The 19,365-nt window shown below is 35.2% G+C and overlaps 1 protein-coding gene across 28 annotated transcripts in view; it reads left to right on the plus strand.

The window, feature by feature from the left end:
- Positions 1-19,365, plus strand: part of LOC307189655 (uncharacterized protein) — a 2,229,222-nt gene that overhangs the window by 833,775 nt on the left and 1,376,082 nt on the right. The window lies entirely within an intron of this gene.

Consider the following 19,365-nt stretch of genomic DNA (forward strand, 5'->3'; position numbering starts at 1 on the left):
CATATAGGTAGCTTTTTTTTCTACTTTAAATGCCGAATTTGAATTGTGATTTTGGATTAATTTTATGTTTTCCCAGAAATAACATGGAAGAAAATAGGCATTGACCTTTTCCTCTTATTCAAGCCTTATTTTTATCTAAGTTTTGTAGTTCCATTTTTGTTAAATGTTCTAAAATCAGGCTATAGAGTAAAGGCAGGTTTTGTTTTTACACAAATGAAAAATGAATTTGTATAAATTTTAAGACTTTTGCATCTCAAAATTTGTAAAATGTTTCACTTAGCAAATGTACAAAAATGTATATGTATAAGGATTTCCATTAAGTATTGTTTGTTAATAGGAAAATTTGTGAAATCAAATTTTTTTTTCATCTAAGATATTTTCTTTCTTTTTTTATTGAAGTATAGTTGATTTACAATGTTGTGTTAGTTTCAGTTGTACAACAAAGTGATTCAGTTACATATATACATATTTTTTTAGATTATCAAACTTTGTGATATAAAGCTTTAATTTTCTACACCTAAGAATTACAACAAAATAATAACAGAAACACACAAGGATATATGTTTGATAATGTTCATTACTAGCATTGATTATAAAAGCTTAAACATTAGAAATAATCCAAATGTCCATAATTATGAGACTGTTTAAGAAATTTATGATACATCTCTTCAATGATATACTACTCAACTTGTAGAATTAGTGAGGTGATACTGTATTTAAGGACACAAAACAATGCCATGGCTAATGGGGGGTGGAGGAAAAAGTGAATTGTGGAAGAGTTAACTAGTGTGATCACCAGTGATCCCATTTTGTTATAAAGATATGCTTGTAAACATGCAGATGTTTTCAGAGCGGGGGGAGGGCTGGAGGGAGGGCAGGCAGGGGAGGGAGGAAGAGTGAGGAAGGAGAGAGCTCAGTTAGAAGGGGAAGAGACAGGAGGAGAGATGTGAAGTGAGGAGGACAGAGGGTGAGTGGAGTAAGGTGAGGTGGGTGCAGTTGAAAGGAATAGAGAAACGAACAGAGAGAATCTGTATATGGATGGATGGAAATACCAGTGGATTTGAAAAGGAGGTATTTTCATTTTTACCTTTATATTATTTAGTGATGTTTGACAATTCTACAAGATAGATGTATTACTTTTATGATAAAACATAAAGTATTTTAAATCATAAACAAATGAAAAGACAACCCACGAAGAAAAAATATAACACCTACAACAAATGCTTGCTATCTTTAGCATAAAAATACACTTTCAAATCAATTTGGCATTACAAATAAAAGGGCACAAATAGATGCTCACGGAAAATGAAATGCAAATAGCTAAGAATGTGGGAAAATATGTACACCCTCAGTAGGAATGAAAGAAATGTGAATTAAAGTATGGATTGCATATTGTTTTGTCTTCTAAATTAGCAAAAAATCTTTGAAATATATTATTAGTGGTGATGAAAACTTTCACACACTGTTATAAATTTAAGCATTCTTTTTTTGGAGGTAATTTTGTGATACATATCAAGAGTCATAAGCAGTTTTATGGCATTTGCTGTAGTAATTACTCATCTAGAAATGTATTTTGAAGACTTCATTAAATGTGGACTAAGATTTATTTACAATGTTGTTAATCACATTTTTAAAAGGCTTGCATTTTCTACAAGACGCTGATGTTTAAATAAAGAGTAGTTATACAGAGATTATGTAGCTAGTGATTTTTCTTGAAAAATAATACTGCATGTCATGGGGGAAGGCTAAAAGAAAATACAAGGAAGAAAATAGGATAAATTATGTAAGTAGCAAGTTTCCTATAAGGAGTGTGTGTGCACATGCGTGCATGCATGTCCTCAGTCTTAAAAGAAACTGAGATGTCCTTTCCTTTTTTTCTTATTATTGAAAATACTTATAACGAAAGAAACAAGATCTTACAAATAACTTTTCAACACCTCATCTCTGACTCACTGGCCTTTTGTGCAGGGAGCAGAGCGAGCTTGGACTCTGTAACAGTATGAATAATAATATACCCATTTTATAAATTATGGAAACTAAAATTTAGATAAGTATTTCTGAAATACACTGCTGTGCTGAAAATCAACAGTCATTGGATAAAAACCCTTGATTGTTCTTTCTTCTCCACACAAGGAGCAGCAAGGCAAAGTGCTGGAGAGCTGGTAGCCAAACCGATTGGGTCCAAACACTCATTAGTAGCTATTGCATCTTGGCCAGATTACCTAAGCTCTCTGTTCCTCAGTTTCTTCAACTGTAAAGTGGGAGAAATAATTATTTTACAGCATTGTTGGGACAATTACAAGTATTAATACATTTAAAAGCACTAAGAGTAGTGACTAACAATTACTAAGCACTAAATAAATGTTATCATTTTTATCATCATTGTTACTGAATATAATTGTTTCTTGAGTAACTGTACTAGGCAAAACTTGATACTTTTTCTAATTATTCAAATTTAACTGGTAGCCCTGGGCTCATGAAAATTATTGATTCATATTTAAAGGAAAATGCATGGAAATGATTTCCAATCAATCTCAATCTCTTTCACTTAAAAGAATTTTATAAATGAACTTTTTTCTGCACAAAAATGTCTCCAAATAGAATATATTGAATAGTTTAACAATGATAGTTATATGAGCCTAGTTAGTTCTCAAGTCATCTTAGTTTTCTAAAATGATTGAGCATTTGAAAACCAACTATAATGTATTACCCCTGTTGAAACATATGCACTGATGAGTATAGTATCAAACTATACTGTGATTTTTATCCAGTATTTCATTAAAGGTCTTCTATGTCAGACCTATCTATCTGCATATACATATATTACATATTCCTATATACCTATATCCTTGATTAAGATTCATAAAAATTATTTCTACATAATTTGTTCACATATGAAATCTATAACTACATACGTACCTATACTACAATCTGTGTCTGCATCATTGGAATTTTTGCTTTGATAAGGTGAAAGTCAGTTCTTACTCTTCCTTCATTAACCTTGAATTTGGGAATAATTTTTTCATTGAACCAGTCAGTTAGCACATGTGAGACAGATTGGAGGATACAGGTGCACAAATTGTGCTTGTGTGTTGTGGATGAGTATCCAAACATGCATGCTTGACTAATGGTGCATAGCTATGGAAATATGTCTGTGGAGCAAAAGGGTCTCAGCATCTGCCCCATCCACTATAGCTCCAATTAATTATAAAAGTTTACTGTGTTGCAAAATGTCATCAATTTGATGCTGCTCTGCTTCAGGCCTAGCTGCCCAGTCATGGCAAAGAGTATGAGGTTAAATACCCCCAATAATAAGAAACTTCAGTAGCAACGCACAGTTCATACTGATATGGAGAAGTGCTTATGGGGATTGGAATTTGGATTTGTGTTTTAATTTCAGGGTGCAATTAAAATATTTGGCAAAATATCTTATCTTCAAGACTATTCAGAAAAAAACCGAAAGTATTTAATTCATGGGGTTTTTCCTGCATGCTGCTTTTGTTCTCCAGTGTGACATATTTTAGCAGCATGGATTGATAAAATCTTGCCAAAACATTTTGTTGTAATTCTCCTTTGCCAATAAACACAGCCAGATTCAGGGGAAAAAAGTGTTATTTTTCAGTTTTAGATTGCACGAAACATTCATTTTTTTACTTGCCCATTAAACATTACTATGATAGAATCTAAACTTGTGAGCATAAAAAATAGCTACTAACAAAATAACAATATAAAAGTAAAGGTAAGAGCTATAATTACACCATAGGTGAAGCAAGTAGTTTTCAAAGCTTTTCTTTCACTAAGGAAGTAAGAAAATAGTATTTGCAGAAATGATTTGGGGACAGTACAAATTATATAACAATTCAAAAGCTATGTATCAAGTACCTGGACATTGAGGAAAAACAGTCTTTGAGTAGCAAAACTGGTGTTTGAAGCAGTTACTTATGTGTAATGGATGGCATGCCCTGGAATTTTAAATTTTCAGTTGATCCCTATGGCATCCTTCAACAGTTGCTTTCAAATTGTGACCAGTTTGCTTTCACCTGTTTGGTTCCAGACATTGGGCTATATTCTGGGGTGTTGTAAAACCGAGAAATTCTCTGTTGTTTGTTGTTTTGTTTCAGAGGCACAGTAGATCCTAGAAAAAGATGGTTTGTTTCCAGGTGTGTGTTCCTTCTCAGTGGTAATAATGACAACAGTTGACACTGTCATATGCCAGGGACTGTACCAAATGTGTACATACATAATTTATTTAATGCTCACAACAATACTGTGAAGTAGATACTATTATCACCTCCTTTTTAAATATGAAGAAACTGAGACACATAGAGTTTAAGTAATTTGCCAGATAAAACACAGTTTGTGGCAGGTTGGAGGATTCATCCCAGGATATCTGGCTCGCCACCCTGTGTGCTCTGAACCACTCCGCTCTACCAAGAGGTGTGAGTGCTGCCAGAAAGGGGGCTTCTGTATTGACTGAGGGTAGCTCTTTTCTAGATGAAAAAATATTCTCTATTAGTAAAATGAAAGTAGGCTTATGAAAAATAAATGTGTAAAAGAGAGAGGGAAGAGAGATCACTGTAATGGAAAAGTGAAACAAATGGTAAGAGGGAACATGTGAACAAATTGAGACAATATAAAAGCCAAGTGATGCATGAAAGAAAAGAAAAACCAGACTGGTGAGTAGCACCGAAGATTTCTTGACCCTTACTTTGCAGTGCTATGGGCAGGTAGAAGAACACTTAGGGAGTTTTGAAGAAGTCTTGAATCCAAAATGTGTCCTGTGGTATTTCTAGCACTTCCTGTACTGTTGTCTTCATGAGCTTTTGGTTTGCTGAGGGCTTCATACCTTTGTGTTTAGGATAAAATGTGTACAGTTGCCTTCCCAACAGATTGAGCAGTTGAGCATTCCTCTTTAGAGGCTAGATGTGCAAAAGTGGTGGTGATGAAGAACCTCCTTTTATTGAGGTTGGTTTGAAATGGGATATTTGAAGGATTTACAGACAATAACAAAAGTTGGGAGAGTTAGGAGAGGAGTAATATTCTTTTTTTTCTTTTTAATTGAGGTATAATTGACATACACTTATATTATTGTTACATTAGTTTTGGATGTACAACATAGTGATTCAACATTTGTGTATATCACAAAATAAATCTAGTCATCATCTCTCACCTGGCAATGTTTATACAATATCATTGACTGTATTTCCCATGCAGTATGTTACCTCCCCATGACTTTTTTTATTTTTTATTAGTCTAGAAAAGCTGGTTTATTTTTGCCCTCTTACTTTGAACATGGACATTGTTTATTGCTTTAAAAGGAATGGAATATATAATAAACCACTTGCTATAAGGTCAAGTCAAAGTGTTTTCATATAATATGTCATGATATGTTTGGAATTAAGGATTAGCCCTTATATCTAACCAATCTTCCTGTGATGCAGTATTCCTTCTCATTCAGAAATTTCCATGATGTGTTTATATCTACAAAAGCTAATGGTGGGATGAAATTCTTTCTGTAGAAAAGCTTGCCATATAGGTATCCTCAGGGGACTTGGATGATGGGAAGGAAGTCATACATACATCTTTTTCCTCAGTAAATATTTAAAGAAATACATCCTTTAAGGCTCTGAACTTGTCTCAGCCATGATTCACAAAATGAAGAAAACTTGAAGAGAAATCTCTTTCCTTTAAAGGAAGAAAATTATTAGTCTGTTTGTCCTACAGCCTGGGATTACTGAGATAAAAAAATAAATTAAAGCTACATATTGGCTCTTGACTTTTCATCTATTGTTTTTTCTATCAGCATGTGGCAAACTTCAGCAGGAACAGAAGTACTATTTGAAATTATAAAAAGTTTAAAAAGCATACTCAGGTTGTGCCCCACCCTCTCAAGTAAAGCAAGACTATTAACACACTAGAAGCAGTTAATTTAGAATCATTTTAAAATTTTGGTTGATAATATGTTCCTCTGGTGACTATTTTTTTTTAATGTCTTTATTGGAGTATAATTGCTTTACAATGGTGTGTTAGTTTCTGCTTATAACAAAGTGAATCAGCTATACGTATACTTATATCCCCATATTCCCTCCCTCTTGCACCTCTCTCCCACCCTCCCTATGCCACCCCTCTAGGTGGTCACAAAGCACTGAGCTGATCTCCCTGTGCTATGCTGCTGCTTCCCACTAGCTATCTGTTTTACATTTGGTAGTGTATATATGTCAATGCTACTCTCTCACTTCGTCCCAGCTTACCCTTCCCCCTCCCCATGTCCTCAAGTCCATTCTCTACGTCTGCATCTTTATTCCTGTCCTGCCCCTAAGTTCTTCATAACCACTTTTGTTGTTGTTTTTTTTTTTTTAGATTCCATATATATGTGTTAGCATACGGTATTGGTTTTTCTCTTTCTGACTTAATTCACTCTGTATGATAGACTCTAGGTCCATCCACCTCACTACAAGTAACTCAATGTTGTTTATTTTTATGGCTGAGTAATAGTCCATTGTATATATGTGCCACATCTTCTTTATCCATTCATCTGTCCTTTATCCATTCAGCGGACACTTAGGTTGCTTCCATGTCCTGGCTATTGTAAATAGTGCTGCAATGAACATTGTGGTACGTGATTCGTTTTGAATTATCCCCATTACTTATTTTATAACCGGAAGTTTGTACTTCTTAATCCCTTTAACCTATGTACTTCCTAACAGCTCCCCTCTCCTCTTGTAACCATCAGTCTACTCTCTGTATCTAGGAGTCTGGGTTTTGCTTTGTTTTGTTCTTTAGATTCCATATATAAGTGACATGCAGTATTTGTCTTTCTCTGTCTGATTTAGTTCATTCAGCTTAATCCCCTCAGGGTCCATCCATGTTGTTGCAGATAGCAAGGTTTCATTCTTCCTTATGGCTGAGTAATATTCCATTATGTGTGTGCGTGCATGTGTGTGTGTATTCCACATCTGCTGTATCAGTTCATCTACTGATGGGCACTCGGGTTCTTTCCACATCTTGGCCAATATAATGCTGCATTGAATGTAGGGGTGCATATATCCTTTCCAATTAATCTTTTCATTTTCTTCATCTAAGTACCCAATAGTAGAATTTCTGAATCAAATACTAGCTCTATTTTTAATTTTTTGAGGAACCTCCGTACTGTTTGCCATTGTGACTGCATCAATTTACATTACTACCAGCAGTGCACGAAGGTTCCCTTTTCTCCACCTTTGCCAACACTGGTTATTTCTTGTCTTTTTGATAATAGCCATTCTGACAGGTTTGAGGTGACCACTCATTGTGGTTTGGATTTGCATTTCCCTGATGATTAGTAATGTTGAGCATCTTTTCATGTACCTTTTGGTCCATTTGTCTCTCTTCTTTGAAAAATGTCTATTTAGATCCTCTGCCCATTTTTTAACCCGATTGTTTGTTTTTTTGTTAGTGAGGTGTATGAGTTCTTTATATACTTTGGATATTACCACCTTTTCAGATACATAATTTATAAATATCTTCTCCCATTCTGTAGGTTGCCTTTTCATTTTGTTGATTGTTTCCTTCACTATGCAGAAACACTTTAGTTTGATATAGTCCCATTTGTTTATTTTTGCTTTTGTTTCCTTTGCCTTTGCAGTTAGATCCAAAATAATCACTAAGCCTGATGAGAAGGCGCTTACCACCAATGTTTCAGGTCTTACATTCAAGTCTTTACTCATTTTGAGTTAATTATTGTATATGGTGTAAGATAGTGGTGCAGTTTCATTTTGCGTGTTGCTGTCCAGTTTTCCCAACACAATTTATTAAAGAGACTGTCCTTTCTCCCTTGTATATTCTTACTTCCTTTGTCATAAATTAATTGTCCGTATATGTGTGGGTTAATTTCTGGGCTGTCTATTCTGTTCCATTGATCTATGTTTCTGTTTTTATACCAATACTATGCTGTTTTGAATACTATTGCTTTGTAGTATAGTGTGAAATCAGGGCGAGTGATACCTTCAGCTTTGTTCTCTCTCAAGGTTGTTTTGGCTATTTGGGTTTTTTTTGTGGTTCCATACAAATTTTAGAGTTATTTGTTCTTGCTCTGTGAAAAATGCCATTGGTGTTTTGATAGAGATTGCATTGAATCTGTAGACTGTTTAGGGAGGTATGGACATTTTAACCATATTAGTTCTTCCAATCCATGAGCATGGAGTATCTTTACATTTGTTCGTGTCTCCTTCAATTTCTTGTATCAGTGTTCTATAGATTTCAGTGTACAGGTCTTTCAGTTCCTTGCATAAATTTATTCCTAGGTATTTTATTCTTTTGGTGTGATTGTAAATGGGATTGTTTTTCTTGTTTCTCTTTCCGATAGTTCATTATTAATATATAGAAATGCCACAGATTTTTGTATATTAATTTTGTATCCTGTGACTTTATTGAAATTGTTTATTCTAACAGTTTTGGGGGGAAGTCTTTTTAGGATTTTGTTTATATAGTCTCATATCATCTGCAAATAGTGACAGTTTTATTTCTCCTTTTCCAATTTAGATGCGCTTTATTTCTTTTTATTTTTTAATTGCTGTGGCTAGGACTTCCAATACTATGTTCAGTAAAAGTGGGGAGAGTGTGCATCCTTATCTTGTTCCTGATCTTAGAAGAAAAGCTCTCAGCTTTTCAGTGTTCAGTATGATACGAGCTGACTGTGGGTTTGTCATTTATGGCCTTTATTGTGTTGAGGTATGTTCCTTCCATACCCACTTTGTTGAGAATTTTTATCATAAATCAGCGCTGAATATTGTCAAAAACTTTTTCTGCATCTATTGAGATGATCATATGATTTTTATCTTTCATTTTTTTAATGTGGTATATCATTGTCAATTGATTTATGGATGTTGAACCATTTTTGCATCCCTGGAATAAATCCCTCTTGTTCATGGTATATGGTCCTTTAACACATTATTGACTGGGGGATTTTTGCAGAAACTAACGCCTGTGGCCGTAATACCTCTCTGGTCAAAAATGCGTTAATGTATTTTTGAATTTGGCTTGCTAAAATTCTGTTGAGGGTTTTTGCATCTATGTTCCCTAGGGATATTGGTCTGTAATAGTCTTTCCTTTTTTTATGTGATGTTCTTGTCTGGTTTTGGTATGAGGGTAATGCTGGCCTCATAAAGTGAGTTTGGAAGCTCTCCTTCCACTGCAGTTTTTTTTTTTTTGAAAAGTTTGAGAAGGATAGATATTAAATCTTCTCTGAAAGTTTGGTAGAATTCACCAGTGAAGCCATCTGGTCTTAGATTTTTGTTTGTTGGGAGTTTTTTGATTACTGATTCCATCTCCTTACTGGTAATTTATCTATTCAGATTTTCTATTTCTTCATGACTCAGTCTTAGAAGATTGTAAATATCTAGGAATTTATCCATTTCTTCTAGGTTGTTCAATTTGTTGGCATATTGTTGTGTATATAATAATTTGTTTTTCTCTCTTGCTGCTTTTAAGATTCTCTCTTTATCTTTAACCTTTTAATTATAATGTGTCTTGGTATGGATCTCTTTGAGTTAATCTTAATTAGGACTCTGGGCTTCCAGGACCTAGATGTTTGTTTCTTTCCCTGGGTTAGGGAAATTTTATTTATTCAAATAAGATTCTGCCCTTTTCTTTCTCTATTCCTCTTCTGGGAGCCCTATAATGTGAATGTTAATCCAATTGATGTTGTCCCAGAGGTTCCTTAAAATTATCTTCATTTTTTTTTAATCTTTTTTTTTTTTTTGCTGGTTTGCTTCAGTGAGTTTCATTGCTTTATCTTCTAGCCTGCTGATCTGTCCTTCTGTTTGATCCAGTCTGCTGTTGAACCCCTTTAGTGTATCTTTCAGCTTTGTTTTCTTCAGCTCTGTGATTTTCTATCTCTTTGTTGAGATTCTGACTGTGTTCTTCTCCTGAGTTTGATAAGCATCTTTATTACCATTATTTGAATTCTTTACAGGGAGATTACTTATCTTCATATCACTGATGCCTTTTTTTTTTTTTGAAGTTTTTTCTTCTTTTGTTTGGAATGTATTTCTCTGTTTCCTCATTTTGCTTGACTGTCTGTGTTTGTTTCTATGTATTAGGCAAAGCAGCCACCTCCCTCAGTCTTGAAGGAGTGGCCTTGTGTAGATCATGATCCTTTTTATTCAACTATGCCCTAACTCTTGGTTGTCTCTCAAACCTTTGTGATTGTCTAACTGCCTGATTTATTTTTGATATACCCCCACAGTTGAGGGTGTGCCAGACCTGTCAGTGTTCCAAGAGGAGGGTTCTTATTTAGCACCTAGTTTCAGGCTGATTGGGTGGCAAACACTCAGGCAGCAGCTTTTAAAGTATGCAAATATATACAGTACTGTGGGCCCACAGTTGTAATCCCTGCTGGCCTCGAATCAAAGAGATATGAAGGTATCCCCTGGGCGACATTTGTGAAAACCGGGGCTCCAGATGAATGTATAAGTTCCTTTCTTGAAGTCTCATTGAGCAGTAGTGAGGCCAGTGGGCTGCACAAGGATGGTGTCTCCCTGCTTATGTTCACTGACAGTGCCTCTTTAGCCTCTAGATGTGTGGGAAACCTGAAGCCTGTTCTTCCGGTGGAAACTCCAGGCTAAGTACAAAGGCCTTTTTCCTTCACAGAAGGAAAGCTGTGTGTGCAGTGGTGGTGCTCAGGTTGTGGTCTGGAAGGAGCTGTCTTTCCGATTGTTACAGTCCCATGGAAGTCAGGAATGGCAGCGCCCCTGGCCGCCGCCCTGGCCAGTCAAGTGTTGTTCCCTGTGTGGATTGTGCATGGCCACTGGGTTTATCAAGGTAGCTGCAGAGTGTAGGGAGCTGCCACGCTCTGGCTTCAGCATTGCAGTAGGAGAGTGCCTTGTCTATGCCTGTGCTCCAGCTTTAGGTTTGGAGCAGGAGAATGCCTCCACTGCTTGTGCTCTCCGGGCCCAGCCAGGAGGTGGCAGAGTGCTGTAACTTCAGCAGGACAGCAGGATAGTGCTGCAACAACTTGCCCAAAGCTGTCTTAGCTAGGTGGCAGGAGGGTGCAGCCTCAGAATTTGCCCCCTTGCAGTAGCAGGCTAGTTGGAGAGTACAAAAATATTGCCACCACCAGGCCGTTGTCTCCAAGGAGCATTTCAACTGTCCCCTGCCTCTCCATCTGAAGCCTTTAGATTAGCAAATGAATCACCTTCACGCACAGTCTAGGCACCTTTCAAACTTGTATCCTCCCCACATTCCTCTCCCCTGCCCCCCCTCAGTCTCAGGGTGAGTGAGACCACATGTGAGCTCTTTAAAAGAGGAATCTCAGTTTCCTATAGCCCTTTGGGACCCTTGGATGTCAGCCCTGCTGGTTTTCTAAACCAGATGTTTTGTGGGCTCTTCTCTTTGGTGCAGATCCCAGGGCTTGGGGTGCCTGATGTGGGGCACCAACCCCTCACTCCTCAGGGAGAAGCACCTGTCTCATAAGCTCCCTCGCCACTGTGTGCTGCTGCACCGGGGGTGGGTTTTTTTTTGCCAGACCTGCCTTTGCCTTTCCTACCCATCTTGATGTGGTCCTTTTATTCTTCATTGTGGAGAGCAGTTCATCTAGTTTTCAGATCTTTGTCAGAGGGAAATGATCCATATGTAGCTGTGTATTTGGTGTGTCCATGGGAAGAGGTGAATTCAGATTCTTCCTAAGCCACCACCTTGGACTTTATACCGCCCCAGGAGTGATATTCTGGGAACAGAAGTTATACTGTAGATGGAAGGTCCAGGATAGCATTTGTTAAGAAGATGCTGTTCCTCTTTAGGTAAATATTTAAAAGCTTCTTTTTGTTCTATCATTTTTATTATGCATCCTTTTTATGCTTCTTTAAATATCCCAATCATACAAACACTTAGACACAACCTACAGTTCTACCCTTTCAGGATGAAAAGTTAATTTTGCTGTAAACTCAGAGATGTACTCTAACCCAAAGCAAAAAAAGAAAAAAAGGAGGGGATGAGGTTGAGGTCACTGAATCATGAACGTGAACAAACAAATGGACAAACAAATCTGTACAGTAAGATAAGTCAGAAGCAGTATGGAGTAAACAGAGGAGTCTAATGATCAGGACAGGAGATGGACAGTGGGTGAAAGAGAGGACCCAGCATGGTCTCAGTATACCGTGATCTTCATACAATTTTCTGGGTGCAGTAGAAGAGATTATCCACATATAATTTAGATTAGTTGAGTTCTAATTATAGGCACTGTGTAAATTTTATCAACTTTAATTATACCATAATAGAAAATTTTGTTTTACTCAAAGTTTTTTCTCTTGCAGAAGGATAAAATGAATCCAGATTTGGTTAAAGAAATAGTCATGTGTTTATGTGATACAGTAAAAGTGATGTTAAATTTTATTAACTTTATATTTAATATAAACTTTATTTATAAGTACCATTAAAATGATATTAGGGATCTATATTTATTTCCTTATGGAATACCCATATTATGAACATCTCTTGATTTATGATTACCCATGAATATAAAATATATATGCCTATTAAACATAGCACAGTATAATTCATAGTAAACATGTACATTCAGTGCATGGTCACACATACTATAAATCAACACCTTTTTCTTCACTGTCTTGATTTTTCTGAGCTGCAATAAAGCTATAAAAATATATATAAAAAATCGTATATAAAAATTATATATGACCTTAAGAAAGGATAAATCAACTTTATTTGCATGTAAGAATATATTTTAACTTGAGACAAGAAAACCATCCCTAATGATCTGAATTAGTAAATTATTCTATAAACTGAATTTAAAAAATAAAAATGAACATATCATTAGTCTTTCTACATATTCCCTTCATTAAATGTGTAAGGAGAATTTTTTGAGGGGGGTTGGGAGGCATTCTGTTAGCCAAGTTGAGCTAAGCTTTAAATGTATCTCTCTTTCTCTCTCTCTCTCTCTCTCTCTCTCTCTCTCTATATATATATATATATATATATACACATACATACATTCAAAATTTAGTCATAGTCCTCATAAATAAAATGAAAATTGAAAAATAATATTAGCAATAGCTTAATAAAGGAAATCATGAAAACAGATTGAAAGAAAACACATATCAGTTACTAGATGGAAAATGAAAGATTTCAAAACTTCTCCCAAATTATTTTATGACTTTCACGTACTTTATTAATTTGAGAATTTTTTGGTTTACAAAATAATTCCACAGATAATCACACAAATAATGGAACAAAGTCAGTCAAGAAAATAAAACGAGGAAGAAGCTTCATTGCAGATATCTTAATATAATATTTTCCAAAAGCAGTTTAACACATTAAAGAATTACAAATCAGTGGGGTTAATGACTGTTTTTAAAATATGGTATGGGACAATTCAGAAAAAGTTTGGGAAAATAAGAATAACATAAAATATATTTATATGAAAAAGTTCTACATCTAACATATTTAAAAAATAGCAGATGGACTGGAGATAAATGAGAAAGCAAAATGAAAACAGTTAAATATTGGAAAAAACATAATGAATATGATATGAATGCTTATTATATCCTTGAGTTCAGTAGGCTCTCTTTGTTTAAAGATAAATGAATCATTAAAAAAATTGCAGACACACTGGATGCAAAATTCTCAGAAAAAATGTTACCAATTTGACTCTTACCTCTTGTACTATCAAGTCTGGATTATCTGTTTCTCCAGGGTAAATAGTTGCTGGGCAACAAGGAGTGGAATGCAAGTGAAGGGTTGGGTGCTACTGAAGTTCTAGCAGGGAGCCGAATCTTCCTCTTGTGGGCTGGGCTAGCATATGGAAATCAACATTGATCAATTAAGATCTAATATTGTTTTCAGGGAATGCTTGATCCAGATCTCTGTGACCTCTCTGAAGGATGGCTAACAGCAGTTCCTTCGAGTTGTCTCTGTTCTCCATAGCCACAAAATACCTGAATGATTGAGTTAGGAAATAAACACTTTTTACCCCTTAGGCCCCACACCATGGAATAGATTAAGGAACTAGAGACTAAGCCTGCTTGCTCAACAACAAATCAAAGTAAGAGGAAATGCTTTGACCTACACTCTAGATCTAAGTCCTAACCAGCACACCAAGATAAATAAAACATATTCAAAAGAGCCTAGAAATCTGAGGGGAAAAAACACCAAACAAACAGAACACACACACAACAACTGAACAACACATCCTTTATGTCAAAATATGACAACCATTCAAAAGGTATGTGGAAACAATAAACTGAGATAACCTGCAGCATAATGGATTTTACTTTATTATATAAATGCAGCTTGCAAATTAATACCAAAATGGCAATTCCAATTTTTAAAAACTGAACAAAGAAACTAACCCTAAAGCCAAAACTTGTATTACAAACATATCCCAACAACCGGTTGCCAATTAAAATGTAATACATATTTGAGCTATCAAATACTGTGTTTCATCAAAACAAAGAGGCCATTATTTCTAAGATGTACCATTATGTTATGTAAACACTAAAGAAAATAAATTGCCAGTCATACTCTGTTATGGCAAAATGCTATGAAACCATTGACTGTAAATTGCATCTCAAATTCAGAGATTGTAATACATGAAAAAAATGGATGGAATAGATGAATATGACAAACCATTACTGGCTAAAATGTTTTTATGTTCCTTAGATTGTCTTCAAAGGATTATTAGGAAAAAAAAGGTTATTTTAAAAATAAAAGGAAAGTGGGTAAAAAATGCAGAAGAAACAGTTGCAGAATGTGCTTGTGTTACAGCTGATAAAGTATGTTCACTAATTCCTTAGAGAGAAGTATTAGAAGTTCATATCAGAGTACTATATCATTTTTAATTTATTGTGTATTATTTTGCCTAAGTTAAACCAATTACATAGAAATTCACATTTAATTATAATGAGTTCATCTAACTGCATTCAGAGTGTCTATGAGTGTGTGTGTGTGTGTGTGTGTGTGTGTGTGTGTGTGTGTGTCTAGGAAGCATGAGAGCTCATTCAAAGGAAAATATTTTGTAAAATATTAAATAAGATATAGAAAAACGAGTTACTATTTATCAGGCTAGTTTTAGTACTAATAGAGGTTTCCTTTTTTTCCCTTTTCTTCTCCTCCTCCCACTCCCTCCCTCCCTCCTTCCCCTTTTCTTTACTTTTCCTTTCTTATCTTTTCTTTCCTCCCCTCCCCCTCTTTTTTTGTGGTAAAGAGAAGGTGAGAGAGAGGAAAAATGTGTCACTGTATATTTTAGAAGATTAGTTGACAAATGGAAAATTAGTAATTTATGTGAAATCATATAACTTTCAGTATAAGCTGTTTATTCCTCACTGACAGAAACAGCTCATGTTTGTGAAGGTATGAAAAATTTCCCAAAAACACGTTAAAAAATAAGATGAGAAAAGTGGAATATTTCAGACTAAGGTATATTTCAAAGATGCAGTAAAAAACTTTTTTTACATTATTTATATCAAGACATATTATACATAGACCTTCTATCAGAGTATACATTTTATTTGAAGAATAATGATTCCATGATTCTGTAAATATTACTTATGTTCAATTTCAGGAATTCAAACAATACAGAATAAGTAAAGTAATAGTAAACTATTACTCAAAATTCCTCCGCTGAGAAATAACCATCATTAACTCAGGTGAATATGCTTTCAGATACTTCTTTGCATTTACACAGATGAAACACACTGAGAAAACTAGACAGATAGACATTCAAATGAAAATTTTATACTATAAAGACCATGTTTAATACAAAACCATCAAATTTAGTTTTGCTTAAATTTATAAGAAAAAAGCAGCATAAGTGAAACCAAATTAATTGCTAAGTTTCAAATAAATATTTCTTCATCTTAATAGATGGTGTTTACTTGAATATTTCTCCAAGGCAAATTGAGAAGTTTATAGAACATATTAATGTGTTGTAGTCATTTTTTTTTTTTTTTTTTTTTTTTTTTTTTTTTTTGCTGTACGCGGGCCTCTCACTGTTGTGGCCTCTCCCGTTGCGGAGCACAGGCTCCGGACGCGCAGGCCCAGCGGCCATGGCTCACGGGCCCAGCCGCTCCGCGGCACGTGGGATCCTCCCAGACCGGGGCACGAACGCATGCACCCTGCATCGGCAGGCGGACTCTCAACCACTGCGCCACCAGGGAAGCCCTGTTGTAGTCATTTTTAAACATTATGTTTCAAATTTAGAAAGTACTATTTTATCTCCTGTTGTGAAAGATAAACAATTACTCCTCTCACATTGATTCACACCTACCTTTTCCTCATGTTTGAATGTTGATAACTTTTTTATTTCAATAATGTTTACGTATCTCCATGATTTAGGTTGTTAACGCTTTTCCTCTGAGTTGTTAGTATTCATTTTAGATGTGGACTTGCCATGTCACATAGTCATAGCTTCTCCCTTCTTTATATAGATTTATCTGTTCTAATTGATCACTGAATTGTCTGGATTTCGATATAAAGTTTTTGTTTTGTTTTCTCTCTCTCTCTTTTGTTTGTTTTTGAAGAAGGACTGAGGGATGTTATTTCCTGTTTAGGAATGTCTATCTGTTGCCTTTAAAAGTTTAACCAGTCCTTAATTGAGTATTTTCCTTTCAAGTCACATTTACTTTCCTCGAAGTAAATGACTGCACCATTGTTGTTTTTTTATTTTATTATTATTTTTTAAATTTATTTATTTTACTGTTTTATTTTTGGCTGCATTGGGTCTTCGTTGCTGTGCGCAGGCTTTCTCTTGTTGCGGTAAGCAGGAGCTACTCGTCCTTGTGGTGCACGGGCTTCTCATTGCGGTGGCTTCTCTTGTTCTGGAGCATGGGCTCTAGGCACGCGGGCTTCAGTAGTTGTGGCATGTGGGCTCAGTAGTTGTGGCTTGCGGGCTCTAGAGCACAGGCTCAGTAGTTGTGGTGCACGAGTTTAGTTGCTCTGCAGCATGTGGGATCTTCCCTGACCAGGGCTTGAACCTGTGTATCCTGCATTGGCAGGCGGATTCTTAACCACTGTGCCACCAGGGAGGCCCTGTTGTTGTTTCTTTATATTAAATGTGGAAAAATCAAGGAAGGCATATTCAGAAAGTCAGGAAACAAGAGCATAGTTGATTTCATGATTTGAGGATTTGTTATTTATTTCAGTGCTTTTTTAAAAATGAGAGGAGTGATGCTTTAATCAGTCAGTTGTAACCTTTTTTCATTCTCATTTGGGAGTCTGGGATTGACCACTATGTTTTTCACAGAATGTATGTAAAGGTCTTCCTTTAGCTTTTTAAATGAATCACCCTGGCTTCCTTACTTATATCAGTGGGAGAAATGATTTGAGCACCTTGAAGTTGATGAGTTACTGCTCCATTGTTAAAAAGAAAAAGAAATTATTTAGAAACTTAATGATTGAGTCCTTGATTTTTTAGTCTTTTAAGTACTTCTAGAGTATGTTTTGTTACTTATCTCTCCCCATTGCCTTTCTTAGATTGACTAGCACTCTTGCACACTGCACCCTTCTGTTAAGTCAATAATCTCTTAAAACTGGGTAGATTTATAAGGCAACTTTTTATACTTATGGCAAGACAAGAATCCTTTCCTAAACTTTCCTACATCATGACTTGGAACATATGCTACTAAAACATTAGAGGCAAGGATATGACAAAGGAAAAAGAAAAGAGAGACTGATTGTTAGCAGTCTTCAGCACACAAACCAGTACTTTGTAAGTAGTTTCTCAAGCAATAAATGCATTCTATATAGAATATTCACAAAATAGCAGTTGCCTGTTTCTTTTAACAGTGACAAGGCCCTGGGGTATTACAGGCTGTTACACAAGCAACCAAGTCATATTCCCTGTTCCCTAGTTTGACAAAAGGAAAATGGTGGAATACAGTAAAAGCTAATTAAACTTGCCTTAATTGGAATATGGGCAAACTGATTGTTTACTTAGGTTTAGTTCTGGAGATTAATAATGCAAATAAGATTATAAGGAGAGTATTTAAAACTTCTTCAGAGGATAAAGTGTTTTCAAACAATCAAATAAAATAAAACAACAATTTATTTGCAAATAACTGATGTGTTAAATTGAACTTTTTCTCATCTAGCAATTGTAGCATCACCCTATGGACAGCAACCGAGCACAAGTTTATTTATTTTGTGTTCGATAAACACTAAGTAAAACTGAAAAAATCCTGAATTTGTAAAAATTTCATGATTCTATATCTTGATTAGTTTAGAATGGCTTTCTACGCAAATAATGACTCATTTATTTCATTTAATGAATATTTATTTAACATCTGCTGTGCAATAAGCCACTCTAAGAGATTATATAATTTTTTCATTAAAGCATGGTTTTATTATATGTACAAATTTTTTTGTAAAGCGAAAGAAAACGGAACACCTACTAACCACCTGTTATATACCTTAGTGTGTGTGCACATGTGTTAAATTTCCAGGCAAACCCTAAGATTTATGGATTTACAGTATATTCTAGGACTTAAGGATGACAATGTGGTAGGTTATATGGTAAGAAAAGCCTTAGAAAGATACCTTTTTTCCCCACAATAATGGTGAAACAGAAATGAGAAAGAGGTAGGGTAGGTAGAAGCAATGGCAGAGCCCAAAGTTCAGCCAAGAAAATGGATAGGACCCTAGTATTTAAAGAAGATGATATATTTTTATATACTCAAGTGCATTATATATTGTTGATTGTATTTTCCAAAGGAAGTAGTGACCAATTGATGGTGGGTGGTGGATGGTGTAGGAGGGATGTGAAGGAGTCTCTTTAAAGGTACAGTCCTCAGGGGTATTACTCTCTTAGGATATTGGGCTGTTTCATGAGGATCAGCATAGATACGTTAAGAATTATTTTTTCTCATCAACCATATGGTTAATGCAATAATAATGGAAATTATTTTAGTACAATGTCAGGATGTGCATCATTTTTAGTATACAAGACTGTTCCAGGTTACTTCTTTTAGCTGTCTTTTTAGATTTCTGTGGTCGGACACTGGCAAAATGTTTATAAGTGGTTGATATTCTGGCTCAGTTTAAACTGAGAATAGACATTTCTTTTTAAAGTGGTAGTACTGGCTTTAATATGTGTCATTTAAAAATTTTCAAAAGAAAATACTGCATCAGTATATCACACAAAAAACTGTTGCTAGTAACATACAAACAGGGCCGTATTGCACATAAAGATAGTATAAAATGCATCATTTATATGAATAGTTTTACTAGTTCAGTACAAGAAGTAGTGATTATAGGTCCCTTACACATATCAGTAAACTTAAAACACACTTCACATCTTTAAAAGAGAAGCAAGGAAGGAAAAGAAGGAAGGTAGGAAGGAGAAAATACTTCACATAATGCACTGGTATACTTAAGATT

Source organism: Stenella coeruleoalba, assembly GCF_951394435.1.
Source record: "Stenella coeruleoalba genome assembly, chromosome: 7".
Classification (NCBI taxonomy): Eukaryota; Metazoa; Chordata; class Mammalia; order Artiodactyla; family Delphinidae; genus Stenella; species Stenella coeruleoalba.